We start from the raw sequence: 16,811 nt of genomic DNA, 5'->3' as shown, positions 1-16,811 counted from the left end.
CAGCTCGTCATATGCCTTTTCCTTGGCCTTTGCCACCTCTCTTTTTGCTTTTCGACGCCACTCCTTGTACTCCTGCTGACTTTCTTCATCTCTCTGACTATCCCACTTCTTTTTCGCCAACCCCTTCTTCCTTATACTTTCCTGTACTTCCTCATTCCACCACCAAGTCTCCTTATCTTCCTTCCTCTGTCCAGATGTCACACCAAGTACCTTCCTAGCTATCTCCCTCACAACTTCTGCTGTCGTTGCCCAATCATCCCACCCATCTTTACCACCATCCAACGCCTGTCTCACCTCCTCCCTAAATTTCACGCAACAGTCTTCCTCCTTCAGCTTCCACCATCTGGTCCTTGGTTCAGCCCTCACTCTCTTCCTCAACCTCACCTCTAAAGTCATCCTACAGACCACCAATGGATGCTGTCGAGCTACACTCTCCCCTGCCACCATCTTACAGTCTCTAATCACTTTCAGGTTGCATCTCCTACTTAAGATGTAATCCACCTGTGTGCACTTTCCTCCACTCTTGTATGTCACCCTGTGTTCCTTCTTCTTATTGAAATACGTGTTTACCACTGCCATTTCCATTCTTTTTGCAAACTCTACCACCATTTGCCCTTCCACATTTCTCTTGTTGAGACCGTACCTCCCCATCACCTCCTCATCCTCTTTATTCCCTTCCCCAACATGTCCTTTGAAATCTGCTCCAATCACCACTCTTTCATCCTTGGATACACTCTCCACCACTTCATCTAACTCACTCCAGAAATCTTCTTTATACTCCATCTCACACCCCATATGTGGGGCATATGCACTGATGACATTCATCATCACCCCTTCAATTTCCAACTTCACACTCATCACTCGGTCAGACACCCTCCTCACCTCCAATACCCTCTTGACATGATCCGATCAGATCCACAAGTACATTTTTGTTATTATATCAAATAATCCTTCATCAATCACATCCACGTGTACATTTTTACTGTTACATCAAATAATCCATCATTGATCAGATCCACAAGTACATTTTTACTGTTACATAAAACAATACATCATAAATCAGATCCACAAGTACATTTTTACTGTTAGATCAAACAATCCATCATCAATCACATCCACCTGTACATTTTCATTGTTCTATCAAATAATCCTTCATCAATCAGATCCACATGTACATTTTTACTGTTAGATCAAACAATCCATCATCAATCACATCCACAAGTACATTTCTACTGTTAGATCAAATAATCCTTCATCGATCAGATCCACATGTACATTTTTACTGTTTGATCAAACAATCCATCATCAATCAGATCCACAAGTATATTTTTATTGTTCGATCAAACAATCCATCATCAATCACATCCACAAGTACATTTCCATTGTTAGATCAAACAATCCATCATCGATCACATCCACATGTACATTTTTATTGTTATATCAAAGAATCCATCATCAGTCACATTCCAATGTACATGACTGTTGTTCGATCAAACAATCCATCATCAATCACATCCAAATGTCCATTTTTATTGTTATATCAAATAATCCATCAATCACATCCACATATACATTTTTATTGTTAGATCAAACAATCCATCATCAATCACATCCACATGTACTTTTTTATTGTTAGACAGTAGGGGGATCCAAGATATTTTGAAAGGGGGAGTCCATAAATCAAGGGAATGGGTACATATACTCCCATAGGTACTGTGAGCATGAAGCTTTGAAGCCTGTGGTTCAGGATTTGATTAAGGACTCTGGAAGCTTTGGGATTGTAGATACTCTCGGGTTCACTCTGAGGATTTGCTAACCACATTGGCTACATGTTGGGAGGGCAAAAAAAAACAATCACAAGTTTCCATTTTATCATAAGTTTTGTTTGCCTTTTTGTTATTCGTTTTGACGTGATTGAGTTGGAACCTGTAGAGGTGGAACCTGGAACCTGTAAATCTGACGATTTAGCTATAGTCAGAATGCATTGGAGTCTGGAAGTTCACCAAAGCTGAGTGGCAAGGACTACAAGCTGCCCTCTCATGTCAAGACTGGTCCTTCAGTTCCACTTCTCTGGATATTAACACTGCCTAGAAATCCTTCCAAACAAGCTTGCTTTCACTTATGTACATATTTACACCATCTGGTCTGCAGTTATCAAACCTATCCTCTCGCCCTTGAGACACATAATCCTGTGGTGAGGGGGTTGCCTTCAAACATCTTGCATTCTCTTCCTGGAAGACATATTTGACCAAAGGCAACTTCAGATCATTCCGCAAAGCCCTGAACAAGTGTGTGTTCACTCTCAGGAAAGCCAGAAAACATCCTACCAACCTCAAGGCTGAACTCTCAAACCTGCCTCCCTCCTCTAAAGCTGGTGGTGTGGTGGAGATTTGCACAAAAGAGAAAACCCTATATAATTTAACAGATCATTTATTATATAAAAACATATTTGTGGAAAGAAAAGCATGTCTCAAGAGTCCAAGCAGATCTCTGACTGAGCCAGAATACATGGTATTTTCTCGGGTTGAAAAATTGGGAGGGTCAGAACATCACAGGGTACTTGGTTCATTGATACCAGACTACAAGAAAGCTTTGTTTGCACACGAGGTTCTTTAAACAAAGAGGAAACAATCTTGTGCATAATTAATGCAGATAGCGCTGTGAAAGAATGCGTGGCTTCCTTCAGCAGTGTGCACGTGCAGAAAACCTTCATTTACATAGGCAATGATAAGCATTTATCTCAGCACACCGATGGCACATCTGGTTTGCACAGCTTTGCAGAACAATCAGAGGTCCATGACTTCAGCAGTTCGATGAGACGCCTGCTTTACAATAAAAACAAGAGGACAATGGGAAGATAGAGTTAATGAGCTTTGTGCTTGGACAATTTTTACAATTGAATGGGAGACCAGAGTGAATGGGAGTTAATGAGACTCTGCAATACAGTTTTGGGGGCCCGACTTACCCATCAACCATCAGCCATCAGCCAGCTAAAGTAGTTCTACCCAATTTTCCAACCCAATTTTCCAATCTCGCGTCCTGAGTTCAAATCCTGCTCAGCTGTTGAATCAATACCAGATGGGGTTAACTTGACCTGAGGACTGTCATCCTTAGTCAAGATGCCAAACAGCCATTGCAGGGCAAAGTGTGCTTTAGTGTCATTATGAAGTTTTTTGGTTGATTCATCATCTCTGAACTATCCTGAATCAGAATCAGCCGGGTGCCATACTCGCACCCTTGAGGAATTTTTTTTGGAGGCGAAAAACAAAATGGCCACCACCGACTTTCGATAAATTCTGTTTTGGGCTATATCTTCACTTCTAATGCACTTACACACTATTTGGTGTCTACTAATATGTTTCATGTGACAGACAAGGTAAACGTTGATGATTCTCTCAAGATTGGACGACAACAGATGGCCGAATTTGAATCTGGATGGCCAACAAGCTTCAACAAGACACTAACCAAGAAAGTGACCCTGATGACTTCGACCAAAAAGAGCATAAAGCTGGATGGAAGGTCAGTATATGATGCCGAATTGATCTACACCCGAGTCATACGTCTCCAACAATACAGGGATATTGATATCAAGGATGTCCTCTCTTACAAACTGTCCCCTGTCCCAGCCTCCTTGTTTGATGAGAGCAGTGCGATGCGGGCTCAGTCTAAAGCAATCCTGAAGACGAAACTCCCAAGTTGAGCAATCAAGTCGAATCCAAGGTGTTCCAGATGCTGTCATCATCGATGGATGCACCATGTTATGGACTGTACATTGGCCCACAAATGGTACAGTTGAGGATTATGTGATCAACTTCATGGGAACCATCAAATACCACCTGGAGTGTTGTGACGTATACCTGATTTTCGACAGGTACATCAAAATCAGCACGAAACAAATGATGAGATCCAGTCGCGCAGGTCATGATTCAAGTCGAAAACATCAACTTAACTTACACACAACACTTCCAGTGCAAAAAGTGGTCCTAAATGTAGCCTACAACAAAGTACAACTGATCGATTTGATCTGTCAGTATCTGATGACCCACATTGTGGACAACCAGACAAAACTGGTGATCACCGGAAAAGATCCCACACCAGTACAAGTATGGAACAATTCCACTCTCCAGAGACAAGATCTGAAAACACCATGAAGAAGCAGATGTCATCATCATCCATCACTTAGTTAGAATTGTGTCAGGTGTCAGTGGTGACACACACATCAAAGTGGTCTGCGACGATACAGATGTCTTTGTCCTGTTGATTCATTTCTACCTCGAGGAAAAGATGACTGTGGATGTCAGCATGGAGACTCCGTGTGCTGGGAGGGCGAACGTAAACATTCGCTAAACAGCACTGAAACACAAAAGCATCGCCAAATATCTGCCTGCTGTACATGCTCTGACCGGATGCGATACTGTGTCGTATTTGTTTGGCATTGGAAAGGCCACAGTGCTGAAAGTACTAATGGGCGGACATCATCCCACCTTACTTGGTCAGCTGGAAGCAGACAAGGAAAAGATGATATCTGAGGCAACTACCTTCATTGCTGCCTGTTATGGTTCCAAAGTCGAAGGTGATATGTCCACACACCAGTATCAGTTGTGGAAGTCTAAGATGGCCAACTTCAAGATTACCTCTGCTCCGAAATTGAAGTCGTTGCCCCCATCACATGATGCCTTTGTTCAACATGTACATCGCACTCATCATCAAGTCATTATATGGAAATCGGCCACTCAGTCAGACCCTCCTAACTTGGATCCCATCAAGTATGGATGGCAAGAAGGTGAGGATGGTGCGACGTTGTGTCCAACCACACTTCCACCTGATGGGTCTGCTGCACCAGTCACCATTCTGCAGCTGATCAAGTGTGGATGCTCCACCAGCCGGCCATGTTCCACCAGGAGGTGTGGTTGTGTAGCAGAACAGATGTCATGTTCGATGTTTTGCAGTTGTAATGCTGGATCAGACTGTTGTAACGAACAGACAAGGGCAGTAGCTGCTAATCACGACGACTATGACGAAGATTGAACATAATGTAGAACATTGCATCCTTAAGCTAGTTAATATTTGTTTGCCTAAAAATAAAAGGTAATTTCAAAATCATATACATGTACAAATTGTACATACTTACTTTAAGACATAACCCAAAGTCATAGTCAACTATCCACATGTATCTGGATATATTTGTGTAAAAATTGTATTCCAATATAATCATCAATTCATTGATCATTGCAAGTAAGTTATTTCAGCCGTCATTGACTATTATTGTACGTAATATTAATATTTGAGGGTTCATCAAATTCAATTTCTTACTCGAAGTGATCAGTGGAACTGCAAAATAGGCATTTTTCATATTAAAATGGTGGCCATCTTGAAAATATGAGACAGGTCTTATATATATACACCTTCAATTTTATCATTATCGGATTCCTTGACCATGAAAACATAGTAGTAGACACCAAAATTGTGTTTGTAAGTGCATTAGAAGTGAAGATATAGCCCAAAACAGAATTTATCGATAGTCGGTGGTGGCTATTTAGTTTTTCGCCTCTAAAAAAAATTCTTCAAGGGTGCGAGTCTGGCACCTGGCTGATTCTGATTCAGGATAGCTCAAAGATGATGAATCAACCAAAAAAACTTCATAAGAATGCCACAACATGCTTTTTCACATTTCCGCTGGATTACCTTCTGAGATTGGCAAAATGAGTGCCAGCTTGCTGGTATACTGTGTTGGAGTGGCGACCCATCAAGGATTGTGCCCAATAGCCAAAGAGACTGCTGAAGCAGCACCAACGCTCTGTACAGAGTATGGTCCCAATCTCCTCCTCCTCCTATACATAACAGATGGGTACATATTTCCTTTAACTAAGCATCACGAACAACAACATCCAGTATGGGGATTATATATTCATTATTATAGGTTACTATTATAATCATATGGTTTGAAATATTCGCTTTGAGTGTACAGTGATGGTTTTGAGCATTTTACTGGTGCACTCAGGAGAGCACATTTCTCAACAATGAGAAACGCAATTAATCAATGATCCTAAGGTTTTAAAAGATATATTACAGTTATAAGAATCTATATATTAATACTGAAGGACCAATTTTGTGCTCCTCCTCGCGGTCGCGTCACATTTTTCTCGGTACTGTGACCTGGACTGAAAGAAACTTCATACCTGTAAGAGTACATCGCACATAGTGGCAATAGTCAAACTTCAACTCTGAAGCAGAATAAACACTTTTCGTTTTACATTCGTTTACATGGCGACGTGTGACGTCACCGCTGAAAGGCGTAAGGAAGTCATGACATCATCGGTCATTCGCTGACATCACCACGTCTGTCGTCGACAGACCGTCACCGCTGAGAGGTGTAATTCCACTCTTCGAAAATAGCGTCTGCAATGTAAAACCCTCTTCTGCACATGCGGACGACCTCAGATTGTGAATTTGACACAAAAAAAATGTAACAAGAAACATTGTATCTTCTATATATTAATACTGAAGGACCAATTTTGTGCTCCTTAATCAGGTTCACTATGTTTTTTCGTTTAAAATCTTGGTAGATTAGCAAACCTATACATTTTCGAAAACGTTATGACATGGGGAATCTAAAAATACATGTTTACATTTGCGGACATACAGTGGGGAGAACAAGTATTTGATACACTTCCGAATTTGCAGGTTTTCCCACTTGCAAAGCACGTAAAGGTCTGTAATTTTTATCATAGGTACACTTCAACTGTGAAAGATGGAATCTCAAAGAAAAATCCTGAAAGTCACATTGTATGATTTTTAAATAATTAATTTGCATTTTATTGCATGAAATAAGTATTTGATACATCAGAAAAACAGAACTTAATATTTGGTACAGAAACCTTTGTTTGCAATTACAGAGATCAGACATTTCCTATAGTTCTTAACCAGGTTTGCACAGACTGCAGCAGGGATTTTGGCCCACTCCTCCATACAGATCTTCTCCAGATCCTTCAGGTTTCGGGGCTGTCGCTGAGCAACGCAGACTTTCAGCTTCCCCCAAAGATTTTCTTTTGGGTTCAGGTCTGGAGACTGGCTCGGCCACTCCAGGACCTTGAGATGCTTCTTATGAAGCCACTCCTTCGTTGCCTTGGCTGTGTGTTTCGGGTCGTTGTCATGCTGGAAGACCCAGCCATGCCCCATCTTCAATGCTCTTGTTGAGGGAAAGAGGTTGTTGGCCAAGATCTCACGATACATGGCCCCATCCATCCTCCCCTCAATACAGTGCAGTCGTCCTGTATGCAGACCCCTTTGCAGAAAAGCATCCCCAAAGAATGATGTTTCCACCTGCATGCTTCACGGTTGGGATGGTGTTCTTGGGGTTGTACTCATCCTTCTTCTTCCTCCAAACACGGCAAGTGGAGTTTCAACCAAAAAGCTCTATTTTGGTCTCATCAGACCACATGACCTTCTCCCATTCCTCCTCTGGATCATCCTGATGGTCATTGGCAAACTTCACACGGGCCTGGACATGCACTGGCTTGAGCAGAGGGACCTTGTGTGCGCTGCAGGATTTTAATCCATGACTGCGTAGTGTGTTACTTATGGTTTTCTTTGATACTGTGGTCCCAGCTCTCTTCAGGTCATTGACCAGGTCCTGCCGTGTAGTTCTGGGCTGATCCCTCACCTTTCTCATGATCATTGAGGCTCCACGAGGTGAGATCTTGCATGGAGCCCCAGACCGAGGGAGATTGACTGTTATCTTGAACTTCTTCCATTTTCTAATAATTGTGCCAACAGTTGTTGCCTTCTCACCAAGCTGCTTCCCTATTGTCCTGTAGCCCATCCCAGCCTTGTGCAAGTCTACAGTTTTGTCCCTGATGTCCTGAGACAGCTCTCTGGTCTTGCACATTGTGGAGAGGTTGGAGTCTGATTGATTGAGTGTGGACAGCAGTCTTTTATGCAGATAACGAGTTCAAACAGGTGCAGTTAAGACAGGTAATGAGTGGAGAATGGGAGGGCTTCTTCAAGACAAAACTAACAGGTCTGTGAGAGCCGGAATTCTTACTGATCGGAAGGTGATCAAATACTTATTTCATGCAATAAAATGCAAATTAATTATTTAAAAATCATACAATGTGATTTTCAGGATTTTTCTTTTAGATTCTGTCTTTCACAGTTGAAGTGTACCTATGATAAAAAAATTACAGACCTCTACGTGCTTTGTAAGTGGGAAAACCTGCAAAATTGGCAGTGTATCAAATACTTGTTCTACCCACTGTACCTGCATGGCCGCCATTTTGAAAATCAAAAAATGGCCGCCACGGCGGTATGTCCATACATGTAAACATTGATTTTTGGATTCTCCATGTTATAACGTTTCCAAAAATGTATCTAGGCTGTCTAATCTACCAAGACTTTGAACGAAAATTAATTTACTGACATAGTGAACCTGACTACCTCCTGGCGGTCGTGTCACGTTTTTCTTGGTACTGTGACCTGAGAAGTTTTGACACGGTGTACGTCAAAGTAGACACGTGCACAAATCAGGGGACTTCTTCACAAGGAGTAGTGTACACCAAAAATGTCGTGTACAAGGACGTTTTGTAGGCCTCATTAGGTAAGGCCATGGAGTACATCGACTGGGATCCGGCTCTTACAAGAGCCGCCACTGGTTGTCATATTGGCCTCATGGAACGGAATCCGTCTGTGACGGGATTTCGGCAAGTTAACAAGACCGTAGTACATTTAAGCAGAGATTCTATTCCATTTACTCTTGACCTGACACAGTGAGTTCTGAACAAACAAAGAAATTAATTACCATGAGCAACCCCAACCATGAGCAGCCCTTATTTGCAAATGCAATGAGCTTCTGACCTTGTTATTGTGCGAGAACTGATAAGCATAATTATCCTGCAGACAATTAAAATCTTAATCTCAACTCTATCTCAATGCACGTGCACCATTCTTTTCAGAGTGATTTTAGCCATTGCTTTACAACTGATTCCACACTTCCATATTCTTTAAAAGCATTTTAAAGCAAATAAAGAGAAATGAGTACATAATTTGTGGACAAAGAACACTTATCTCAATATGAAAAATAATTGTTTCAGCATGATCAATACAGAAACACCAGTGCTTTGTGATAGTGATGTGATCCATTGAGCATTTCGGTCCATGCTCATATTTTACAAGATGGAATTAATTATTTTATTTCCACAGTGGCACATTGTTATGTCAGTCTCTGGTGTGTGCTCCCCTTCCATCCTTTCCCTCACTTCAAAAGGCACCACAGCGGCTCATGAGAAGGCCGAATGCCTCAATTCTGCGTTTGCTTCCAGACTGTTTTTGTGTGTTCCGAATTGGGGTTTCTTTCAAAAATCGTGCTATTTTGTGAGTTTTTGTCGACCTTATCTTGCTGGGTTCCTTGAGGGCCTACCCGTCCTTCCCCTCCAGGTGTACGATCGTTATTATTTGTATTCTCTCCCGATTACCTTCAATTCCTCTTCTCCTTCCTCTTCTCCAATGGCTTGATTTCTGATCATCAATTTGGTTTCAGACCAGGTCACTCTACCCTGGATATGCTGCTTCTGCTCTCCCAACAATGGATGGAAGTCCTCAATGCCAGACAGGAAATCCGAGCCGTATCCCTGGACATTTCACGTGCTTTTGACACAGTCTGGACCCTGCCCTGCTCACCAAACTCTCTTCCTATGGTATCCAAGGCCATCTCCACTCATGGCTCGCAGACTTCCTCTCCTGTCACAGTCAACGTGTGGCCCGAAATGGAATTCTTTCATCCCCTCTTCCTGTCCAGGCTGGAGTTCCTCAAGGTAGCGTTCTGGGCCCTGTTCTTTTTATGGTTTTCATCAATGATCTCTCCGTCTCTCTGGAAAATCCTCTATATCTCTTTGATGATGACTCCACCCTCTGCCGTACCATCAGTCATCCCTCACACCGGCAAGCAGAGGCTTCTTCGCTCACTGCAGATCTGGATAAAATCACAAACTGGTCTAACACGTTGAACATGTCTTTCAATCCGGACAAATCTCACACTCTCACTATGTATCTTCAAAAGGACCATTTAAAAAAAAAACCCCCATCCGCTTTCTCAACAATCCTCTCCTTTCTCCCAATGAAGAAGTCCTTTCTTTAAAGCTTCTGAGTCTCACTATCTGCCATGACCTTTCCTAGGAAAGCCACATTTCAAACCTCGCCTCCAAATCCAGTCGCCGACTGGGAATCCTCCGTCGTGCAGTCCTTCCTCGGCCCACCTGAGCTCCTGACCACTTACAATGCTTTTGTCCGCAGCCTGATGTAGTACTGCTCTCCCCTTTGGGCTGGTGCTCCTGCCTCCCACCTTTAACGGCTTCACGCTGTAGAAATCAAGGCATTTCAGATCATTGGCATCTCCCGCAATGAGGCTGAGTCTTTGGGCCTCTCACTCAAGCACTGCAGGTTGGTCGGTGGTCTTTCTGTCTTCTACCATCTCCTCTCTAGAGTGTACCAGGTGCGGTGGGACGCAAGAAGCACGCGGGCCAGCATCTACTCCGCTTTATTGCGCGACCAGAAGCACACTCTTCCCACCCCTAGCGGGCGAGGCATGATATATGAAAACCCAATCACGTGACACAGCACACTCCTCCCCTCATAAAATGACCCGCCACATAATGAACGGATAATCACAACATGACCATCGGAAACCCATCAACACTCATAATCCTCCAAGTACCGCGGCCGCACCCTGACCCGCCTCGGACGGGCAGCGCCACCAGACAGCCCAGGCTCAGACGCCTCCCGGCTCGGTCGAGGTGACACCCTCGCCGGACTCGCACTTTCCGCAACACCAGCTACCCCCGACTGCCCAGCCTGCTCGACGTCCCCGGGTAGGACGGCATCAGGCGAAGCCCCCCTTGGCGCCGGCCCAGCCAGCCCCGGCGATACAACGTCAGGTGCCGGCGATACTACCGGTGGGGGTCCCGCATCGTTCGGCTCGGGGAGGTGTGGGGGGGTGACGCTGAACAGCGATCATGCATCTGGTCCACGTGCCGCTTCCACACATCCCCACCATCAGTCCGCACCATGCAATTCGCCGGCCCCAGCACCACAGAGACCACCGCCGGCACCCATTTGGAACCGTGGAAATAATCGCACACCATTACCCGCTGCCCCACCTCGAAGCTGCGCAGCCGCGTCGGACGCGACATCGCCCCACTCCCCGACCCTCCAGGTCGTAGCAAATCCAGCCTGGACCGGTACCATAGAGACGAATGGCCGGCGAATCACCCGTGACAGGATGAACTGCGTTCCTGTAATGGAGCAAAAAGACATCGACCACCGTCTGCACAGGTGCAACACCCCCCCTGCGCAAAGCCCGCTTCAACATCTTGACAAACGACTCAGCTTGGCCATTCGTCTCAGGGTGATACGGTGCGGACCTTAGATGTCGAATACCATTCTGGCGCATAAACTCATCAAATACACCCGCGATGAACTGCGGACCATTATCAGAGACCAGGATCTCCGGCAACCCTTTATTAGCAAAGATCATCCGCAGCTTCTCTACTGTAATGTTTGCTGAAGTGTGCTGCATTACTACAACCTCCGGCCATTTAGAGAATGCATCAATCACAATCAAAAACATCTTGCCATTAACCGGTCCCGCAAAATCTACATGGACCCTCTGCCAAGCTCGGTCTGGCACAGGCCAGAGACCCGAAGCTCGACGCGGGTTATCAGCATCTGTCTGGCACGTGGCGCAACGCTTAACCAACTGCTCAATGTCTTTGTCCAACCCCGGCCACCACAACAGGCTACGAGCAAGACTCTTGGTCTTCACGATGCCAAGGTGACTGACATGCAGTTCTTCCAAACACCGCTGCCTGAACCTCGGTGGAATCACGGTCCTCATTCCCCACATTACGCACCGTTGGACCAACGACAGCTCCGCTGCGCGTGACGTGAAAGGTTGAAATGCCAGTGTCGAAGGCAGATCGCTCCAATTCCCCGTAGAAATCGCCTGGATGACACGGGCAAGCACCGGATCACGAGCCGATTCCACCGCGACCTGCCTGGCCGTGACCGGCCCGCTTTGGACCTGGTCCAGCGCGAACACATCGACCCGGTCGCCCAACTCAGACGCAGCTGGACCCTCCGCACACGGCAAGCGTGAGAGCCCGTCGCAGTTAGCATGCTTCTCGGCGCTTCGGAACTGAATATCATAATCGTAAGCACCCAGAAACAGACACCACCACTGTATTCGCGCGGCAGCTACCACCGGCACCCCGCGTTCGGGTCTCAGGATGAATTGAAGCGGTTTGTGATCCGTCTGCAAAGTGAAATGCCGCCCCAGCAGATATTGATGAAACCTCCGCACACCCCAGACGAGGCTGAGAGCCTCACGCTCAATCTGGGCATATCCGCGCTCTGCTGTGGACAGGGTCCGGGATGCAAAACAAACAGGCCGCTCGGAACCATCGTCAATTCTGTGAGAGAGCACTGCCCCGATGCCATATGCAGAGCTGTCGCATGCCAATAGAAGCGGACGCGCAGGCTCGTAGTGCACGAGGACCGTATCCTCTGTGAGCAGCCGCTTGATGCGGTCGAACGACGCCTGGTGTGCAGGCCCCCAAGCCCAGCGCTCGTCCTTCTTGAGCAACCGCGTTAACGGCGCAAGTTGTGAGCTGAGCCCGCGCACGAACCTTTGGTAATACTGGGCCATGCCAATGAACGAGCGCAGCTGCGTCTTGTCGCGAGGCGGTGGCATGCGCTGAATCGCCTCCACCTTCCGAGGACCTTTCAACAGCCCCTCCGGTGTGATGATGTGCCCGAGGTATTCCAAGCGCTGCTTGAAGAACGCGCACTTGTCCCTGTTTAAGCGCAGGCCGCACGCTTCTAGCTTTGTCAGCACTCGGGCAATGTTCGCAAGATGCTCGGCCGCCGTTTTCCCCGCAATGAGCACATCGTCCAGGTAGGTCTGAGCGGGCAGGCCAATGCAAACCTGATCCATGGCTTTCTGCCACAAAGCTGGGGCCGAAGCAATCCCAAAACAGAGTCGGGTATTTTGATAGAGTCCTTGACACGTGTTGATTGTTAAAAGCTCGCTACTCCCGGGATCCATCGGCAGGTGAAAATATGCATCACGCAGGTCTAGCTTCGTGAAGTATTGACTCCCCGCCAATCGCGCATATATCTCATCGATTGACGGCAGTGGATATTGCTCCACGCTGAGCCCCGGGTTAACCGTGGATTTGAAGTCCCCGCACAATCGGACGTCTCCATTCCGTTTCAGCACCGTGACAACCGGGGTGGCCCAATCCGAGCACGACACCAGTTCGATCACTCCACAGGCCTCCAGCCTATCCAGTTCACCCTTGACCTTGTCCCGCAGGGCATACGGCACCGGACGCGGTTTTCAAAACCGAGGAACCACCCCCTCCTTCAAGAAGAGTTTCGCCTCCATGCCCTTGAGTTTTCCAAGGTCGTCGCTAAACAACCCTTGATGTCTTTGAAGAATCTCCTCCAACTGATCCTCCCACTGGCTCGGCACGGGTTGCACAAGGTGAATTGTGGCCCAGTCTAGCCTGATGCGGGTCATCCAATCTCGGCCGAGGGGAGACGGCCCCCTCCCCCGTACGACGTACACCCGAAGCGTGGCGACCTGGCCTTGGTACCGCACAGACACGTCTGCCATCCCGACTGGCGTTATCTTCTCGCGGGTGTACGTGAACAGCGTGAGGTTTGACCTGATAAGCTTCAAGCCGTTGAGTCTACGCGCGGTCTGTTCGCCGATGAGCGACACCGCTGCTCCCGTATTGACCTGGAACGTGATCGGCGTTTCGTTCACTTCGACTTCCACTGTCATCGGGCGCGCTGTCGCCGGGCCAATTGAAAACAGGCTCAACAACGGCCGCTGGTTCCGCCCCGAGTCGCCTCGCACATCGCCATCCACGACTTTAACGGTGGCCAACGCCCCACGGCACACACGCGCCAAATGACCCACCTTGTGACAATTCAAACACACGTTGCCTTTATACGGGCATGCACGGTGCAGGTGTCGACCTCCACATCCCAAGCATGTCCGCGGGGTCACCCCGCCGCACGCGCGGCCGTGTGGCGACGTCCGACCCGCATCGAAGGTCGTGCGCGCGTCCCGGGGTGCTCGCGACCCCGCGTGGCCGGTGATGGCTCGAACATCCCCGCGAGTCTGCTCGACTGCTGTAGCCATGCTGACCGCCGAGTCGAATGTAATGGCTTCATCCTTCAGCCGTAAAACCGCTGAAACCATTTTCGCATCTTGTAAACCAGCAATAAAACGATCTCTGAGCCGAGCTGGCCGCTCCCCCGCCGTGAACTTGCAGGCCACGGAAGCACGCTTAATCCGCGCCACAAAATCAGCGACACGCTCCTCTGGCCCTTTCGAGAGGCGATCAAACTGGAATCGAGCGAGCTGCAATGACTTCTCCGGCGCCATGTGTGCTTTCATTTTCTCCACAATGTCCCGAAACGCCAGCCCGTCATCCCGGGGCCTGTTCGGTGCCACTAAATCACCCAGCAGCCGATAATGCTCCGGCGAAAGCGAAGCGAGCAAGATCGACTTCTGCTTGCTCTCGTCGACCATATCGTTCGCGTGGAAATAGCATTCCAATTGCTCCGAAAACAATTCGAAGTCGTCCCCGTCGAAAACGGGCATAAGTCCATATTCAACCATCCTCGTCAGCCAACTAGAGTGTACCAGGTGCGGTGGGACGCAAGAAGCACGCGGGCCAGCATGTACTCCGCTTTATTGCGCGACCAGAAGCACACTCTTCCCACCCCTAGCGGGCGAGGCATGATATACGAAAACCCAATCACGTGACACAGTACACTCTCCAGCCTCGCCCCCCCCCCCCGCTCTCTCTGCGATTTGTCCCCACCACATTTCCGCAGGGTGCTCAAGGTCCGCCAACAACCCCCTTCTGGTAAAACTACCAAAATTACGAATCACTGCTCACCTTCACTCTTTCATTCCTCTTTTTTTCTCGCCTTTGGAATAAACTCCCTCACTCTATTCATTCCCATTCTTCCCTCCAGGCCTTCAAAACAGCTGTTCACCACCACCTCTTATCATCCCCCATCCAAATCCTCAATCTTTTCTACCCCCGATAATCCACCCAAGCCCACCTCCTTCAAATTCCCTGCTTTCCCTCCTGAAAGTCTCTGTAATGTCCATCTTGTATTCCCCATGTTCCCCATCCCATCCCTCTCCCTTCCACAGATCTCATTATGTCTCTGTTCCCACTGTTTTGTCCTTCCCACTCCCTCCCCTCTTGTCTCATGCCCCCCTTGATGTGTGTTGTGTGTAAGCTCTCACACGAGCCTCGGCAAGGTATACAAAAAAAAAATCCTATTTTCCCCACTTTCCCAACACCCCCCATCTTTTCCCTCCCAACTAAACACTGTTTCTTGTCTTAATTTTTTTAACTACCTTTCTCCCTGCATACCGAGTCCCTCTTCTCCTCCTCCTTCTTCTTCTTCTTCTTCTTCTTCTCCTTCTTCTTCTTCTTCCTCTTCCTCTTCCTCCTTCTGCTGGCACACCATCTACTTGAGCTGACCCACTCTCACCATTACCTCCACAATTTCTTCCCACAACCTTCCATTCCTGAATCTTACCTAATCTTCAAAAATCCATCAAAAAATAACAATTTTCCTTGTATTCCGAACTATACACCTCCTGAAACCACGTATAGATCTCTATCTTCTTCCTGATACTTTTCATCGATCCATAAGCTTCATTCTGCGTTTACCGATCCAAATTCACCATACACCTCCACGACGTCCACGATTTTACTTCAACCTTTCCTTTTCCGAATCTTACGCAATCCTTATTTCAAAATAAATAAATAATAAATCCACTTTTGATTATACACCTCCCATAGCCGCGTGCTTCTCCCATAACCGATCCTCTCCGTTTCCCGATCAAAATTCACCATTCACCTCACAATTTTTTTTCTTCAGCCTTTCCTTTACCGAATCTGATGAAAACTCTCTCAAAAAATTAATAATAATAATAAAAACAGAAATTAAAACAATCGCTGATAATGCTTCATCTTCGTCTTTCACACATCTGGTTCTCATTACTGTATTATAATTCACAACACTTCTTCTATTTCAACAGACTGCTCTCAACTCGACCTTTCATTCACACCTTGTCTAAAAAGTCTGTCAGGCATTCATGTTTGAGATCAAACTCGTGCGGTCAAATCAAGACGTGCGGTCTCGCGAGGCGGGAACCTGGTCATGGCGGCACGAGGAGGATGGGCTCATCAATGGTTCTGAGGTTTCTGTGTGTGGAGCACGATAAAAGATTTATGGTGCATTCAAACTGCTTTCCCTGTTTGTTCTAGGCGGTGTAGTTGTCGTTGTGAAGGTAATGTTGAGGATTTTTTTTTCTTTCAGATGAGATCCTGTTCTAGGCGGTGTAGTTGTTGTGAAGGAAATGCTGAGGTAATAAAGATGTCTCCCGCATCATCAAAAAATAATTTTTAATCGTGATTTACATTCTTTGATCGCTGATCCCGAATCCAGGCCGAAGTAACCGGAAATTGCAGCATCGAATGTAAGAAGAATTCCACGTTCGCTTCTAGGCTTTGCCTATTCAATATTATATTGGATGGCGACGAGGATTGGATCCTGGTGAGCGCATGGAAAGTAAGCTGAACTTTTGCAGTTAGCTGCTGTTGGCCTACCATCTCGTTATTTCCCGACATTCGCGACTCGATCACCGTGTCCCTCGGCCGTATTGACGAGTTCAACCCGCGCGAAGCAAGCTGGGAGGCGGACGTTGAGCGTCCACA

General features: G+C 46.8%; 1 long non-coding RNA gene across 1 annotated transcript; it reads right to left on the bottom strand.

Annotated features, from left to right (window-relative positions):
* Nucleotides 1-1,506: 1,506 nt before the first annotated feature.
* On the bottom strand, nucleotides 1,507-15,494 carry LOC147009631 (uncharacterized). Its single transcript, XR_015052811.1, has 3 exons — nucleotides 15,443-15,494; nucleotides 5,686-5,831; nucleotides 1,507-2,822 (listed from the first exon to the last, which is right to left on the bottom strand). It is a non-coding gene; the product is annotated as an uncharacterized LOC147009631 (long non-coding RNA).
* Between the last annotated feature and the right edge of the window lie 1,317 nt (nucleotides 15,495-16,811).

This window comes from Eptatretus burgeri, chromosome 17, assembly GCF_056783735.1.
Source record: "Eptatretus burgeri isolate ZD-2024b chromosome 17, Ebu_testis_v1, whole genome shotgun sequence".
Classification (NCBI taxonomy): Eukaryota; Metazoa; Chordata; class Myxini; order Myxiniformes; family Myxinidae; genus Eptatretus; species Eptatretus burgeri.
This window is presented reverse-complemented; position numbering and strand designations above follow the sequence as displayed.